This window comes from Bos grunniens, chromosome 10, assembly GCF_055505025.1.
Source record: "Bos grunniens cultivar Pamir isolate PY7600 chromosome 10, Bosgru_T2T1.0, whole genome shotgun sequence".
NCBI classification, from domain to species: domain Eukaryota; kingdom Metazoa; phylum Chordata; class Mammalia; order Artiodactyla; family Bovidae; genus Bos; species Bos grunniens.
Window position 1 is genome coordinate 27,561,217 of NC_141174.1, and position 16,618 is coordinate 27,577,834.

General features: G+C 41.7%; 1 protein-coding gene across 5 annotated transcripts in view; it reads left to right on the plus strand.

Annotated features, from left to right (window-relative positions):
- The window catches only part of WDR89 (WD repeat domain 89), a 79,255-nt gene that overhangs the window by 17,096 nt on the left and 45,541 nt on the right, over window positions 1-16,618 (plus strand). For 2 of the 5 annotated variants that reach the window (XM_086320360.1, XR_015134204.1), the window contains one exon: window positions 1,974-2,098. The exons of 1 other annotated variant lie outside the window; for it this stretch is intronic. The gene's annotated coding sequence lies outside the window, so the exon portion shown is untranslated. Of the gene's footprint in view, window positions 1-1,973; window positions 2,099-16,618 lie in introns of those variants that run through there. 2 more of the 5 variants (XM_086320361.1, XR_015134206.1) reach the window with 2 other exon arrangements.

Consider the following 16,618-nt stretch of genomic DNA (forward strand, 5'->3'; position numbering starts at 1 on the left):
ATTTCAACAGATCCCTTTTGGCCATTCACCTAATTTAGAGTAATAAATAGTGAACCTAGACTTTGAAATGTAAAAGATGTCTTTAACTATCAATTTATAAATATTTATAAAATATAGCCTTTTGTATGAGAGATATGGTGACATGATTATAAGCTCTCCAGTATCAGGAAGCCTCATTCTGGCTTAATCTTAAGTACTGATTAACAGTGGAAATTAAAAGAATGTTAAGGTGTTCTTCCCCCAGTATGTATATTCAATTTCATGTCAGTTGTCATGGTTAATCATGGGCTTCCCAGGTACTGCTAGTGGTAAAGAACCCACGTGCTAATGCAGGAAACAAGAGACACAGGTTCCATCCCTGGGTCTGGAAGATCCTCTGGAGGAGGGCATGGCAACCCACTCGAGTATGCTTGCCTGTAGAATCCCATAGACAGAGGGGCCTGGCAGACTATGGTCCATTGGGTCACAAAGAGACACGACTAAAGTGACTTAGCACAAACACATTGTTAACAGCATGGGTGGGGGTGTGTGTGTGTGTGTGTGTGTGTGTGTGTGTATATGTGTGTAAAATCTAATAAGTTATTCTGCAAGTTTATCATTTGACATTTGCATTTCTTTGAAATTTTCTATGCTGACACTTACTAGTCTTATGGGCCAGCCATCATTTTGATCACTTAATATGTAGTAGTTAATTTGTATCTTACAACAACCCTAATAGGTTGTCTTATAACAACCCTATTAGGTTGGAACTGTTAACCCCTGTTTAAAGATTAGAAGCTGAAACACATAGCTAGTGAAGCCAGAATTTGAACCTTGACAGTCTGGCAGTATACTCATCCTCTTAACTATTGTACAGTATCTATTTCTCTAAGTCTCAGTTTCCTCACCTAAAGGGCAGTAATAAAAAGATTATTTTTTAGAGTTACTGATTGGTAGGACTAAATAAAGAAATGCTTGTGAAGAGACTGATTTAGGATCCTAGATATTAATGATCAGTTAATACTTATTTGGCTACTTTTTTTGGGTTCTTCTGTTTCTTTTTTCTTTGTCTCCTTTAGAGTTTTTATTTTTCCTCTGCCCATTTCTTTTAACTGGTGTTTCAGGGTTCCATTCTTGACTTGCTGTTGTATATCATTCTGTATAATTCCCCTTCAGGAGGTTCATCCACTTCCCTAGTTTTTAACTACTGCCTACTTCCTGTAGGTCAGTGATCCAATTCTATACTTTCCTCCTGATGTATCCAAATGTCTGCTGTACATCCTCCTTTGCCTACCCCCCACATGTCCTTCCAGCTTGACTTGGATAAAACTATAAAAGGTTTTAATCTAAAATGAAACTAAAGGATATGAAATGGAGAATCTCACACGTTAGCTCTCAGAACAGTGAAACTTGAACACTAAGAGACTGATTTTCCATAAATGCCTGATTTATAAAAGATTGAAACTTAACCTCTCACCAATGAATTGCTCCCCATCTTTGAGCCAGTTAACTCTGCATGGCCCCTAATTGGGCTCTCCCCTTTCACACTCCTTGCCCATGAATACAACCCATTCTTAACCTTCTTCAGTGGACTCACCTATAGCTCACTGCAGCTGCATGTCCTGAATTACAATATCTCTGCTGCTGCTGCGGCTAAGTCACTTCAGTCGTGTCCGACTCTGTGCGACCCCATAGACGGCAACCCACCAGGCTCCCCCGTCCCTGGGATTCTCCAGGCAAGAACACTGGAGTGGGTCGCTATTGCCTTCTCCGAATATCTCTGCTACTGCAGAATAAACTGGATTTTTGGTATCTCGTGAAGAAGGGAATGGCAATCCACTCCAGTGTTCTTGCCTGGAGAATTCCATGAACGGGGTGGGGAGCCTGGCAGGCTACAATCCATGGAATCACAAAGAATCAGACATGACTGAGTGACTAACATACACACACATTTGGTATCTTGAGTTTGCCTCAGCTTACCTCTTTTCTTTTAGGTTGACCTTACATGGTGTCATAAGTGGGATCTGAAGGCACCAACCACTTGAACCTCTGGAGTCAAGTGAGTTTCCTGTACTTGAGTCCTTTGCACTGTTAGCTTCTGTGAGCCATTCTAACTTTGGTAAGTCTCCTCAGAGCTCAAGCTGCCTTCTTTTGTTTGAGCTCTCCTACTTTATTCAGGATCTAGATAGAGACAGCTTGCCCTTCTGGTAAGTACTCTTGTTTCTGATAATTGTATCTAGTCATCTGAATGTACTAAAGGTACATTTAGTATTGAATGTACTAAAGTACCCCCCCCCGCCCCCCGCCTGCAACAACCACCACCTTGAGGGATCCTAGCCAGTTTTATGTTTAAAAAATTTATGGTCTTTCCTCATGTGCATGTTTGACTAAATAGACCAGTTTTACTAAGGATAACGCAGAACTCCAATGGCCATTATGTGGAAACTTTGATCTCTGCAAACTTGTTTTCTTTGAACTAAGTTAGAAGACCATGGCTACAATATTAAGCAATCTGAGTAGGATAGTTATTTTAGTTGGTATCTAGAGGCTACTAAATGTTCAGGATTCTAAAATTGCCTCCTTATTGTTTCTAAATTAACCAAAGCAAGTAAATAACCAAAGATGGATTTAAAAAATCCCAGGTCTCTTCCTCAGTGCTAACTAAGGTCCTTTCTAACCCCACTGTTCCATCTCCTCTATATCTCCCTTTACCCTTCCTGAGTCTCTTCTCTGAATTTACTTTCCTTACCAAACAGAACCCATTAAGACCTTCTTTTTCAAAATTAGACCTTCTGAGGATCCTACTAAAAACTGCCCTAGATTTCCTACACCCCATGGACAAAGGGCAACATAAGGGCTATAATAAAGGATTTCCCCTCGGTAACTGAAGATCCCAATATATTTGCTGAAGAATTCAATGCTGTAACCCAAACCCACCAACCTCATCTCCCTAATCTCTGTTAATTAGTCTACTTGCTTGTTGGAGAAGGTCAAGCCCCACAGTAGATTAAAACTGCAGCTTGGGGAAACCCTGAACAATTTCTAGGGTTTAAGTTAAACCAACCATTAGTCCTTTTATATGGTTAACCTCATGGCAGAGCCAAACGGCTACACAAAGCCATCCCTGGAGCCTTCCCAAAACCTGCGGACTGGAATTAAAGTCAGGTATGCATCCAAAAGCCTGCTGAACCCTTCCATGATTATTACAACAATCTCCAAACCATTTCCAAAGGGAATTCCGGACTCCCTATAGCTGTTGAGTCCTCTCAGGTGGCTTTTAATTCCGTATGTATAAATGGCCTACATAAGGACTTATCCTTGTTGGTCAAAAGAACCTGTATCAAAGGGAAGGAGTGTTCACCCCTGACCTTGTCAATCTGGCTAATAAATTAGCTCACACCATATAAGATGACTCCAGAAAGAAAGAAAAAAATGATAACTAAGATTTTGAATCTACAGCACCAATAGATGGAAACTCCAAAGCAAATCCATCCTACAAGAATGTGTCATTATTGTAGAAAACCTGACCAGGGGAAAGGATTGCTACAAATTGAACTCCAAATAGTTACAACCTTCTCAGAACCCTGGCCAAATCCACACCAATGATGGGGCTTCAAGGACACACAGAGACTGTTCCTGTTCTGCCATTAAATAGACTGGGGAAAACTACTCTCCAGATCAGGGACAAATTCCTTACAGTGTAAACTGGCACAGGGGCTGCTCCTGTCAGTGCTCCATCCCACTGCAATTGAACAGGCCCTTCCCTAGAGTAGTATATATGTTCAAATAGTGGGAGTCTTAAGTAAACTGCAGTGTAAACTGCAATGTGTCCCTATTTCTCAGTCCATATTTTTTGATCTGGACCTTTTGTAAGGCAAATGTCTGCTTCTTAGTGATTTGGGTCCCAGACATTTATTGGGATGAGATTTTCTGGAGAAACACAGTGCTGCCATTTTTTTCTCTCAAAACGTGGAAGTTAAAAAAAAAAAGGTGGAAGTATCTCTTGAGTTTAAGTTCAACATTCAGGAAAATTCAACCCCCATTGCCATTATTTGCATTCTACAACCCAAGGCAGTCCAAACTTTGCACTCATCTGCTCTATTAAACCCAGAATTCTCTGATCTATCTTTGGGTAAAATCCTTAACTGAAATAGGCACAATTCATAGTGCCCCTCCCATTATGATCCAGGTGGACCCCACAAAACCTCTCCTAAGAATAAACAAATACCCTATGAATAAGGAAGGGTACACAGCATAAGGCAAATTATAGAGGACTGTAAGGCCCAGGCACTTACTCTCCTTGCTACTATCCTTGTGTTAATAATACCCTTATTTTGCCTGTAAAAAAAACACCAGTGGCTGTGCAAGACCACAGGGCAATACATAGCATTGTAATTCTCTGCCATCCTGTCTTTTCTAATCCCTGCATGCTATTAGTATCCATCCATGCTGGAAGCACCTTTTACATTGTAATCAGTTTAGGCAGTGAGTTTTTAGTATCCCTGTTGAAAGGGATAGTCAGTGTCTCTTTGCCTTTACCTGAGAAGGACAACAGTACATCTGGACAGTCATGCCTCAAGGCTCTACTGAGGCCTTCTTACTTCTCACAATTTTGACAGGCTGATTTAAATGACATAAAATTCTCTAGGGGCTCCACCTTACTACTACCTTTGGATGAGCTTCTTTTTTGTTTGCCCTCCTAATACTTCTTGCAAAAAGAAGTATTTGCTGAAAATCTCAGCCCTTAAGGGACACACAGTCTTGAAGGAGAAATTACAATTTGTCCAAACTCAGGTTCAATCTTGAGGACATTTAGTCTCAAAACAGGTGCTACACATAGATGCTGATAGGCTTCAAGGCATTTTAAACTTTTCAAACCATAAAAGCAAATGTTTCTTGGTTTTGGTTTTTTGGCCATGCCATGCAGTTTGTGGGATATCAGTTCCCCGACCAGGGGCTGAATCTGGACCTTGGCAGGAAAAGCCCAGAATCCTAACCATGAGGCCACCAGGGAATTCCCAAAAGCAAATGTTAATTGTGAGGTTTTCTTGGGCTAGCTGGCCATTGTCATAATTGGATCCCAAATTTCTTTTTGTTGGTTCAGCCCCTGTATTCCCTGCTAAAGAACACCAGCCTGACCCCATAGTTTGGGATGATCAAGATTGCTTGGCCTTTAAGATCTTGAAGGAAAGCTTAATAAGTCTACCTGCCCTTGGACACCTAAATTGTCAGCTACCCTTTTCCCTTTTTGTATATGAGAAAGAGGGGAATACCCTCAGGTTACTTACCAAAACCATGGGGCTATCACCAACCTCTAGGTTGCGCAGCCAACAATTAGATGCAGTGACCTGAGGATACCTCCCTCCCGTGCCTGAGAGCTGTGCCTGCTTCCACTCCTTTAGCGAAGGCTACTGAAGAAATTGTTATAGGATCCTCTTTAATCATCTTTGTGCCTTAGCCTGTTGAGCCTCTCTTAAATTTCACGCCACGCTCAACATCTTTCAGCGAACCATCTTACCACCTATGAAATCCTCTTACTTACCTCCCCTCGTACCACTCTTACTCACTCTTAAGTCTCAACCCTGCTCTCCTTCTTCCCTCTTGCACTGATGAAATTCCCCATGTCTCTTTGACTTTGATGGATCACCTCTTGACCCCTCATGATGACTTACAAGAAAGATGTAAGGTGTAAGAAGAAAGAAGAAAGATGTAAGATAACTTAGAAGATTCATAAGCTCTTACCCTTTGAAATAATTACAGGATAGTCCCTGCTTTCTTTGACCTACAAATAATAAATAGGGGATATACTTCAGTTTTGCAAAGATGTAATTAAATCCACTGAGAATAATAATATTTTCCATAATAATGCTTTGGAAAAATAATCTTTCTATGGCATGCTCCCAGGAAACAAAGATGTCAAATACCACATTTGCAGCCTGGTCTATTGGAAAAGGCATCTCCATAAAGTTTCCTTCCAACCTTGTTGGAAGGGCCCCTCACAGGTGTTGCTGACTAAAGCCTGTGTCACTAAGCTCCGAGGGGTGGACTCCTGAATTCATGTGTCTCTTCTATAAAAAGTGGATCTGCAACCTAACTGGTGATTCAGAGGTAAAATTTTCTAATGACTGAAGCCAATGACATCAGAAATAGATAGCTTTCCCAAGATAACCAGACCAGGCCTGTGTCATGCTGCTTAAAGTTCTAATGGTCCTTTCTCTGGATTTCTTGCTGCCCCCTCGTTTAGCTTTAGCACATCCTTTGGTTCCCTGCTTAGAAAAACTCCAAGATTCTGCCAACCTTACTGATAGTTTGATTTGTGCCAGAGCTAATAACACTCATGATGAACCTGAACTGGTAGCCTGGCTATTATCCTTAGAAGGATGGCAAGGTCTCTCTGGCAGAGATGTAGTATTTTCCTTTGGTCCCTTTGAACTGTTACACATTCTTCCTTCTGGCAAATTGGCAGCAGACATTATAACATTCCCCTGGGTGCCCCCCACCCACAAAGGTATACCCCTCACTCAAGTCTGGACTCTTACCCATAATCTTCCTTTGTGTTTCAAAAACGTTAATGGGACTGCTAAAAACTTTGTGGTGGGGTAACAAAAATTATAACAGTACTGGGGGATGAACAGTGGATATCCTTCCATTCAATGGTAATTTGGTTGATAAGAAATCTAGTAAGTGGTGGGAACGTACCTTCTCTCTGGAGATTCCCCAGACCTCCATCAGAACCTCACCCACAACAATCCAACTCTCCCATTATTCCAAATATATAGAAATTTAAGATGTTCTTATAGCCATTTCCACCATGCTGACTATCATGAGCTATATGTAAATGACTCTTTTTGGTCATGAGAGCTCTTCTTTTATCAGAGGAAAAAAAATACCTGGGCTAAAGGGCCCACTTATGCCCTTTATTCAGAAAACACTGGTTATTTCTTTCTGTGTGGAAGGAATATGTGTTCCACATTCCGCCTTGAATGGAAGGGACACTGCAGAGTTGTTTCCCTCACTCCTGACGCCAGAGTCAGGAAAACCCTCCCTTCCACTGGAAGAACCCACTTGGGTTCTTTCTCCTCACAACTTAAAGGAGCATGTGAACCTTTTGTTTAGTTAAAGTTGTAAAACAGTTGTTGTGGGTTTAAAATATATCCATAAATTCTTAGATATTCTTCCTTTCAATAGGTGGAACCTAATTGTCCTACCTTAAGTGGGCTGTAGTTAATGACTCTCATCTATCAAGTAAAATGTGTCAAAAGTGGCAGTGTGGTTTTCAGGACCAGATCGTGAAAGGCATAGTGGCTGTGTGTGTGTGTGTGTGTGTGTGTGTGTGTGTGTGTTCTTTCTCTCTGCCTCTCTCTTGGATCACATCTTCTGGGGAAAGTCAGTTGCCACATCTTGAGGACACTCAAGCAGTTCTGTGACGAGGTCCATCTGATCTGGAATTTAGGCATCCTGCCAATAACCAGTAGAGAGGTGAGGCCTCATCCACAGTGAGGAAGCATTCTGGGGAAGAAAGTCCTCCAGCATCGTCAAGCCTTCCGCTGACCACAGTCTTCGCCACCATCTTGACTGTAGCTTCATGTGAGACCCTGGGTCAGAAACACTCATCTAAGCCCCTCTCTTACTCTTGGAAACTGTGTGAAATAACGCATGCTTATTGTTTTAATCTGCAAAGTTTTGAGTAATTCACAATGCAAAAAAATTAACACACCATATTATCTTTGTCATAGGGGTTTAATTTTAGTAAAATGTGAAAACTAAAAAATCAATGTGAAAACAAACAGAAAAACTAGAATGGATATAATTTTGGATGGATGCCCTCTGATAACCCTGTAGTAGTTAGAAAGGGATTTGAGTGTGTCTTTGGCTGTCTTTTCCCCCTTGGGTTAAAGTAATAGATTGTGAAAAAGCAAGTCGAAACCTCTCCATAGTCATGGGAACTACCTTCAGTGCTTCTCTTAGAGCTTTTGAATAGCAGCAAACCCAGATATACAGCCTAGCAAAAGTAGTCTTACAAAACCACAGAGCCCTAAACCTCCGTACTGCACAGTAGGGAGGAACCTGTGCCTTGCTCTGGGAAGAATGCTATTTTTATGTTAACAAATAGGGAGACACAGTGCCCGAACTAAAAATGATGGACAGTATCAATCTCTTCACTGAAATAGGCCAAGCCCTAGGACTTAAGATGTTTTCAAGCTATTAAGTATAGGTAGCTGGGGAAACTGGTTGAGAAGTTTGTTCCAGTCAGTAGCTATAATTGGACTTCTGACCCTGGGTATAATCCTTCTAATGAAATGTCTGCTGTCTTGTTTCAATAGGCAAATGCCTTTCTCTCAGATATACATACAGAATAAAGTTCCTAAGGCTTATCCTGAGGCTTAATTGACCATGAAACCAAATTGACTCCCTTAGAGGAGTGTGACTGAGATTCTCCATGTTTAAATGAGGCAAAAAATCAACTTGTCATGCCCTCTTCTATGGGACAGAGCATCCTGGGTTGGTCCTTTGCAGCTTCAAGGGATTCACAGCCCAACATCTAGCAACATCTCAGACTAAACAAATACCCAAGGTTGATCATCAATACTTTTCTATGAAAGATCTTGTTCAAATGAGAAAAAAGTAAAAGGATTTTAATGTAAAATGGAACCAGAGGATATGAAATGGAGACCCATGCATGTGCCCTCAGAAAAGCAAAACTTAAAGACTGAGAGACTAATTTCCCATAAATACGTGACTTAGAGAATTATCAGTTCAGTTCAGTCACTCAGTTGTGTCCTGACTTTGCGACCCCACGGACTGCAGCATGCCAGGCTTCCCTGTCCATCACCAACTCCTGGAGTTTGCTCAAACTCATGTCCATTGAGTCGGTGATGCCATCCAACCATCCCATCCTCTGTTGTCCCCTTCTCCTCCTGCCTTCAATTTTTCCCAGCATCAGGGTCTTTTCCAATGAGTCAGTTCTTCACATCAGGTGGCCAAAGTATTGGAGCTTCAGCTTCAGCATCAGTTCTTCCAGTGAATATTTAGGACTGATTTCCTTTAGGATTGACTGGTTGGATCTCTTGCAGTCTCTTATAGACTCTCAAGAGTCTTCTCCAACACTACAGTTCAAAAGCATCAGTTCTTCGGAGCTCAGCTTTCTTTATAGTCCAACTCTTACAACCATACATGACTATGTGAAAAACTATAGCTTTGACTAGACAGACCTTTGTTGACAACGTAATGTCTCTGCTTTTTAATATGCTGTCTAGGTTGGTCATAGCTTTTCTTCCAAGGAGCAACTGTCTTTTAATTTCATGGCTGCAGTCACCATCTGCAATGATCTTGGAGCCCAAAATATAAAGCCTGTCACTGTTTCCATTGTTTCCCTATCTATTTGCCATGAAGTGATGGGACTGGATGTCATGATCTTAGTTTTCTGAATGTTGAGTTTTAAGCCAGTTTTTTCACTCTCCTCTTTCACCTTCACCAAGAGGCTCTTTAGTTCTTCTTTGCTTTCTGCCATTAGGATGGTGTCATTTGCATATCTGAGGTTATTGATGTTTCCCCCAGCAATCTTGATTCCAGCTTATGCTTAATCCAGCCCAGCATTTTGCATGATGTTAAATAAGCAGGGTGACAGTATACAGCCTTGACATACTCCTTTTCCTATTTGGAACCAGTCTGTTGTTCCATGTCCAATTTTAACTGCTGCTTTTGATCTGCATACAGATTTCTCAGGAGACAGGTCAGGTGGTCTAGTATTCTCATCTCTTTAAGAATTTTCTACAGTTTGTTGTGATCCACACAGTCAAAGGCTTTGGCATAGTCAAGAAAGCAGAAATAGATGCTTTTCTGGAACTCTTTTGCTTTTTCGATGATCCAGTGGATCTTGGCAATTTGATCTCTGGTTCCTCTGCCTTTTCCAAAACCAGCTTGAACATCTGGAAGTTCATGGTTCACGTACTGTTGAAGCCTGGCTTGGAGAATTTTGAGCATTCCTTTGCTAGCATGTGAGATGAGTGCAATTGTGTGGTAGTTTGAGCATTTTTTGACATTCCCTTTCTTTCGGATTGGAATGAAAACTGACCTTTTCCAGTCCTGTGGCCACTGCTGAGTTTTCCAAATTTGCTGGCATACTGAATGCAGCACTTTCACAGCCTTATCTTTTAGGATTTGAAATAGCTCAACTGGAATTCCATCACCCCCGCTAGCTTTGTTTGTAGTGATGCTTTCTAAGGCCCACTTGACTTTGCATTCTAGGATGTCTGGCTCTAGGTGAGTGATCACACCATCGTGGTTATCTGGGTCATGAAGATCGTTTTTCTATAGTTCTTCTGTGTATTATTGCCACCTCTTGTTAGTATCTTCTGCTTCTGTTAGGACCATTTCTGTCCTTTATTGTGCCCATCTTTGCATGAAATGTTCCCTTGGTATCTCTAATTTTCTTGAAGAGATCTCTAGACTTTCCCATTCTATTGTTTTCCTCTATTTCTTTGCACTGATCACTAAGGAAGGCTTTCTTATCTCTCCTTGCTATTCTTTGGAACTCTGCATTCAAATGGGTTGTCTTTCCTTTGCTCCTTTGCCTTTAGCTTCTCTTCTTTTCTCAGCTATTTGTAAGGCCTCCTCAGACAACCATTTTGCCTTTTTGCATTTGTTTTTCTTGGTAATGGTCTTGATCACTGCCTCCTGTAGTGTCACGAACCTCCGTCCATAGTTCTTCAGGCACTCTGTCTATCAGATCTAATCCCTTGAATCTGTTTGTCACTTCCACTGTATAATAAGGGATTTGATTTAGCCATACTGTTTTTGCTGACTGTATAGAGCTGTATAGAGGATTATCAGATTTACAGATTTATTGAAGCTTAACCTGTGACCTTCCCTTGTAGCTCAGTAGGTAAAGAATCTGCCTGCAGTGCAGGAGACCCAGGTTCGATCCCTGGGTTGGGAAGATCCCCTGGAGAAGGAGATGGCAACCCACTCCAGTATCCTTGCCTGGAAAATCTCAGGGACAGAGGAGCTTGATGGGCTACAGTCCATGGGGTCACAAAGAGTCGGGCATGACTGAGCGACTAACACTTACTTAACCTGTGACCAATGAGCATCCTCCAAAACTTTCTTCCCACCTTCAAGCCAGTGAACTCTCTGCATATCTCCCAGCTGGACTGTCCCCTTTTGCACACTTTGTTCATAAAAGCAACCCACCCTAAACCTTAACAGGCTTGTCTGTAATTTGCTACAGCTTGGTGTCCCGAATTGCAGTTCCTCTACTGTTCCCAAATAAACTTCATTTCTGGTAACTTGAGCTTCACTTCTTTTAGATTGGTGTTTTATTTTCTTAACCAATTTTCAGAAAGCAAAAGTTTTAAGTTTTAATTAAGTCAAGCTTTTCTTTGCTGGTTTGTGCTTTTGTATACTAAGAAATCTTCACCTAACCCAGGGTCATAACTTCCCTACTTCTTTCCAAGAAGTTTTGTAGTTCTTGCCCTCACATTTAGGTTTATGACAATTTTAAGTGAATTAATAGTCCTTGTTCAGACCTCTCCTTTATCTGATATTAATAAGCCACTGCAGTGTTGGGTTGTAAGTTAGTATGTTGTTGTTGTTTAGTCGCTAAGTCTTGTCCAACTCTTTTGCAACCCCATTGACTGTAGCCCACTAGGCTTCTCTGTCCATGGGATTTCCCAGGTGGCTCAGTGGTAAAGAATCCACCTGCCAAGGTAGGACATGTAGCTTCAACCCCTAGGGTGGAAAGATCCCCTGAAGGAGGGTATGACAATCCACTCCAATATTCTTGCCTGAAAAATGCTATGGACAGAGGAGCCTGGTGGGCTACAGTCCATGGGGTTGCAAAGAATCAAACATGACTTAGGGACTGAGCCTGCAGTGTTGGGATGCCGGAGGGCTTTCCTCATTGTCCCTCCTCCACTCATAACTTTAGGCAGGCACTGCTGTGCTGTGCCAGATAGGGGATTTCTCACCTCACCCTTCCTCCTTCAGCAGTAGACTTGTTCCTTTTTACTCAAAATGAGAATCTTGATGGAGGCTGAAGGTCATTCTCCTCCATGATGGCTTGTTTTTTCAAATTTGTACACATCTGTGTATCATCACCACTCAAAAGTCCTCTTGCTCTCTTTCTCAGTCTGGATCCCACCAAAAGATAAGCAGTATTCCAGTTGCTACCATTACAGATTTGTTGTTTCTGTTCTTAAACTTTGTATCAGTGAAATCCTGTAGCACCCTGTTCTGCCAGGCTTCTATCATTAAACATTTCTGAGGTTAATCCACCTTGTTGCACATACTGGTGGTTTGTGGCTTTCTGGTTTCTTTGCTGTGTATAATTCTATTATATTAATATATCAATACCACAATTTATGAGCTTCCCAGGTGGCGCAGTGGTAAAGAACGTGCCTGCGAATGCAGGAAACATAAGAGATGCAGATTTCCCTGGGTCAGGAAGATCCCCTGGAGGAGGGCATGGCAACCTACTCCAGTATTCTTGCCTGGAGAATCCCATGGACAGAGGAGCCTGGTGGGCTACAGTCCATGGGGTTGCAAAGAGTTCGACACTACTGAAGTAACTTAGCACGCACATACGCTCCACAGTTTATAAAGACTATTTAAACAATTGGATGATTAATTATCTAATTAATCATCTTTTAATTTCCTAAATGCTTATAATTATCCTAAAAGTAACATGCCAACGGTCTATCCACCTTGTCCCTGAGGCCAGAAACCTAAGAGTCATCTTTGACTCTTCTCGTACTCCTCTTGAAGTCTAATGAGAAAATTCTGTTTATTCCTCTTTTGTCATTACAGCCACAATCCAGCCACTTCTCCCTATTTTCGTATCTCTTGTCCACAGTTGTGCATCAAGGCTTTTCACTGCCTCATTCTTACCCAAAGGTGTGTTCTCCAGGCTGAGCCAGCCAAGGAATCGGTCACAAGCAATTCTCAGCTGCCGTCAACCTCCAGTGGCTTGCTTCCTTACCTGAGAGTAAAAGCTGAAGTCCTTACCGTGGCCTGCAAAGCTCTTCTCTGACTCCAGCTACCTCTTCAACCATAATTCCTACGCCAGTTTCTTTCCCTGACGCAGCTTTAGCTGTTCCAGCCCACCTGCTGTTTTTCTTTGCCCAGGAGGCTCTTGGCTCACATGGTCCAATACTTCGCTTCCGAATTTTATTCTGGTCTCGGCTCAAATGTCACTTCATGAGAGAGGCTTGCCTCTAATGACCAAACCTAAAAGGCTCTTCCTGGGACTCCCCTGACAGTCCAGGGATTAGGTAGGACTTCACCTTCTAAGGCAAGGGGTTCAGGTTCCATCCCTGGTCAGGAAGTTAAGATCCCACGTGCCATGTGGTCAAAAAACCAAAATGTAAAACAGAAGCAATACTGTAACAAGTTCAATAAAGACTTCAAAAATCATCCACATCAAAATAAAAATCTAAAATAAAATAAGTAAAAGGCTCTTCCCGTCTCATGTCCTGACTTACACATTATTTTTTATGATACTTATCCCTGTTTCCATTAGGACTTCCCAGGTGGCGCTAGTGGTAAAGAACCTACCTGCCAATGCAGAAGACATGAGACGCGAGTTCCATATCTGGGTTGGGAAGATCCCCTGGAGAAGGCAATGGAAATCCACTCCAGTATTCTTGCCTGGAAAATCCCATGGACAGGGGAGCCTGGCAGGGTATAGTCCCCAGGGTCTCACAGAGTCTCACAGAGTCAGACACGACTGAGGAGGCTTAGTACGCACACACGGTTTCCATTATAATCATCTATGTATCTGTCTGTCTCCTCACCACCCTCTTTTGAGAACAGGGACTTTGCCTGTGTTCTTTGCTAAATCCATTGTGTTTTAGGCCTGTCATGTCAGCCATTCGAGAATTATTTCTGAATTACTGAATAAGGATTTAATGATATTGCTTATCGGTTTCTAACTGTAACAGTATTCAAAAGACTGGTTCTTTGATGTTAACATCATTCTATTGTAAGCCATGATTCTTTTTGTTCTCCCTCCTATCTTCCTTTTTCTTTTCGGAGTTTTTAAAGAGAACGTTTACTTAATTTTTAAAAGCATCTATTGAGAATTACAAAAAGAAGTCGTAAACATAGAGTACCAATTCAAGATTTGAACTCTTCCACGTTGCTACTGTCTGTTCCAAATTAAGACATCTGGTGATTGGGGAAGTTTGGTTCCTCTCTGTTTGATTCACCAGCTGCTTGTTCTGGAAAGGCAAAGGCAATTTATTGTTCTTGTTGAAAGAAGCTGGGTGTTCATAGACTTACTACGGAGGATGGAAGATTTATTTGAGAAGCTGGACACCTCAAGATGTTACTGAGAAAAATGTCTGTTTTTTAAAAGATACTTTGAATGTTATATCTGGAAGCTGAAGGATAATCTCATACTGCTTGAGGGAGTGTATGTCATTTGTTCCTACCCCCTCCCCCCTTTCTGTTGGTAACAAATTCCTGCACTTTAAAAACTGTGCTCTCCCTAAGAATTTTAGTGTATTTAATGCATGTAGTACCATATGTTGCTGCAGGCAGTATCTTGAACATTCGTGTGAATAAGAATAGCATATTCAGTCTCACTAAGCCGGATTAATTTACAAAGACATTAAGTCTCAGTCATTAATGAATGTGATATTTGAAATTACACTGAAATTGTAGCAGATGTCAGTTTAGCATACCTTCCATTAAATATGTAGCACTTCTGTCCGATTTAAAACAAATGGTTGACAACATAGAGGATTGAATGGGGTGGGAGGTAGGAGGGAGGTTCAAGAGGGAGGGGACGTATGTATGTCTATGGCTGATTCATGTTGACATGTGGCAGAAACCAGTATTGTAAAGCAATTAGCCTTCAATTCAAAATAAATTTTAAAAAAATTTAAAAAATAAAACAAATGGTTTCTTGATCAGATCAGATCAGTCGCTCAGTCATGTCCGACTCTTTGCGACCCCATGAATCGCAGCACGCCAAGCCTCCCTGTCCATCACCAACTCCCGGAGTTCACTCAGACTCACTTCCATCGAGTCAGTGATGCCATCCAGCCATCTCATCCTCTGTCGTCCTCTTCTCTTCCTGCCCCCAATCCCTCCCAGCATCAGAGTCTTTTCCAATGAGTCAACTCTTCTCATGAGGTGGCCAAAGTACTGGAGTTTCATTTTTAGCATCATTCCTTCCAAAGAAATCCCAGGGCTGATCTCCTTCAGAATGGACTGGTTGGATCTCCTTGCAGTCCAAGGGACTCTCAAGAGTCTTCTCCAACACCACAGTTCAAAAGGATCAATTCTTCAGCACTCAGCCTTCTTCACAGTCCAACTCTCACATCCATACATGACCACAGGAAAAACCATAGCCTTGACTAGATGGACCTTTGTTGGCAAAGTAATGTCTCTGCTTTTGAATATGCTATCTAGGTTGGTCATAACTTTCCTTCCAAGGAGTAGCGTCTTTTAATTTCATGGCTGCAGTCACCATCTGCAGTGATTTTGGAGCCCAGAAAAATAAAGTCTGACACTGTTTCCACTGTTTCCCATCTATTTACCATGAAGTGATGGGACCATATGCTATGATCTTCGTTTTCTGAATGTTGAGCTTTAAGCCAACTTTTTCACTCTCCACTTTCACTTTCATCAAGAGGCTTTTGAGTTCCTCTTCACTTTCTGCCATAGGGGTGGTGTCATCTGCATATCTGAGGTTATTGATATTTCTCCCAGCAATCTTGATTCCAGCTTGTGTTTCTTCCAGTCCAGCGTTTCTCATGATGTACTCTGCATATAAGTTAAATAAACAGGGTGACAAGATACAGCCTTGACGAACTCCTTTTCCTATTTGGAACCAGTCTGTTGTTCCATGTCCAGTTCTAACTGTTGCTTCCTGACCTGCATACAGATTTCTCAAGAGGCAGATCAGGTGGTCTGGTATTCCCATCTCTTTCAGAATTTTCCACAGTTTATTGTGATCCACACAGTCAAAGGCTTTGGCATAGTCAATAAAGCAGAAATAGATGCTTTTCTGGAACTCCCTTGCTTTTTCCATGATCCAGCAGATGTTGGCAATTTGATCTCTGGTTCCTCTGCCTTTTCTAAAACCAGCTTGAACATCAGGAAGTTCATGGTTCACGTATTGCTGAAGCCTGGCTTGGAGAATTTTGAGCATTACTTTACTAGCGTGTGAGACGAGTGCAATTGTGCGGTAGTTTGAGCATTCTTTGGCATTGCCTTTCTTTGGGATTGGAATGAAAACGTAGTTTAAAACATACACACAAATTTCTCTACATTTGTTATATAAAAGTTTTCTGAGAAACGTTCAGCTGACATTAAACCAATGTTGCTTTTTATCCCAAGATATTCTCTGGGATATATTGGTAATGCATATGAGTGACTGTTCTTTAATGTCCAGTATAGTACTTTTGTTTGGAGAAGGAAATGGCAACCCACTCCAGTGTTCTTGCCTGGAGTATCCCAGGGACGGGGGAGCCTGGTGGGCTGCCATCTATGGGGTCACACGGAGTCGGACATGACTGAAGTGACTTAGCAGACTTAGCAGCATAGTACTTTTGTAACTACCATTAGATTTTTCCCGTTTGCCATCGACCTTGCCAGTAGCGCATGTCATGAGACATCAGCAGTTACTTCT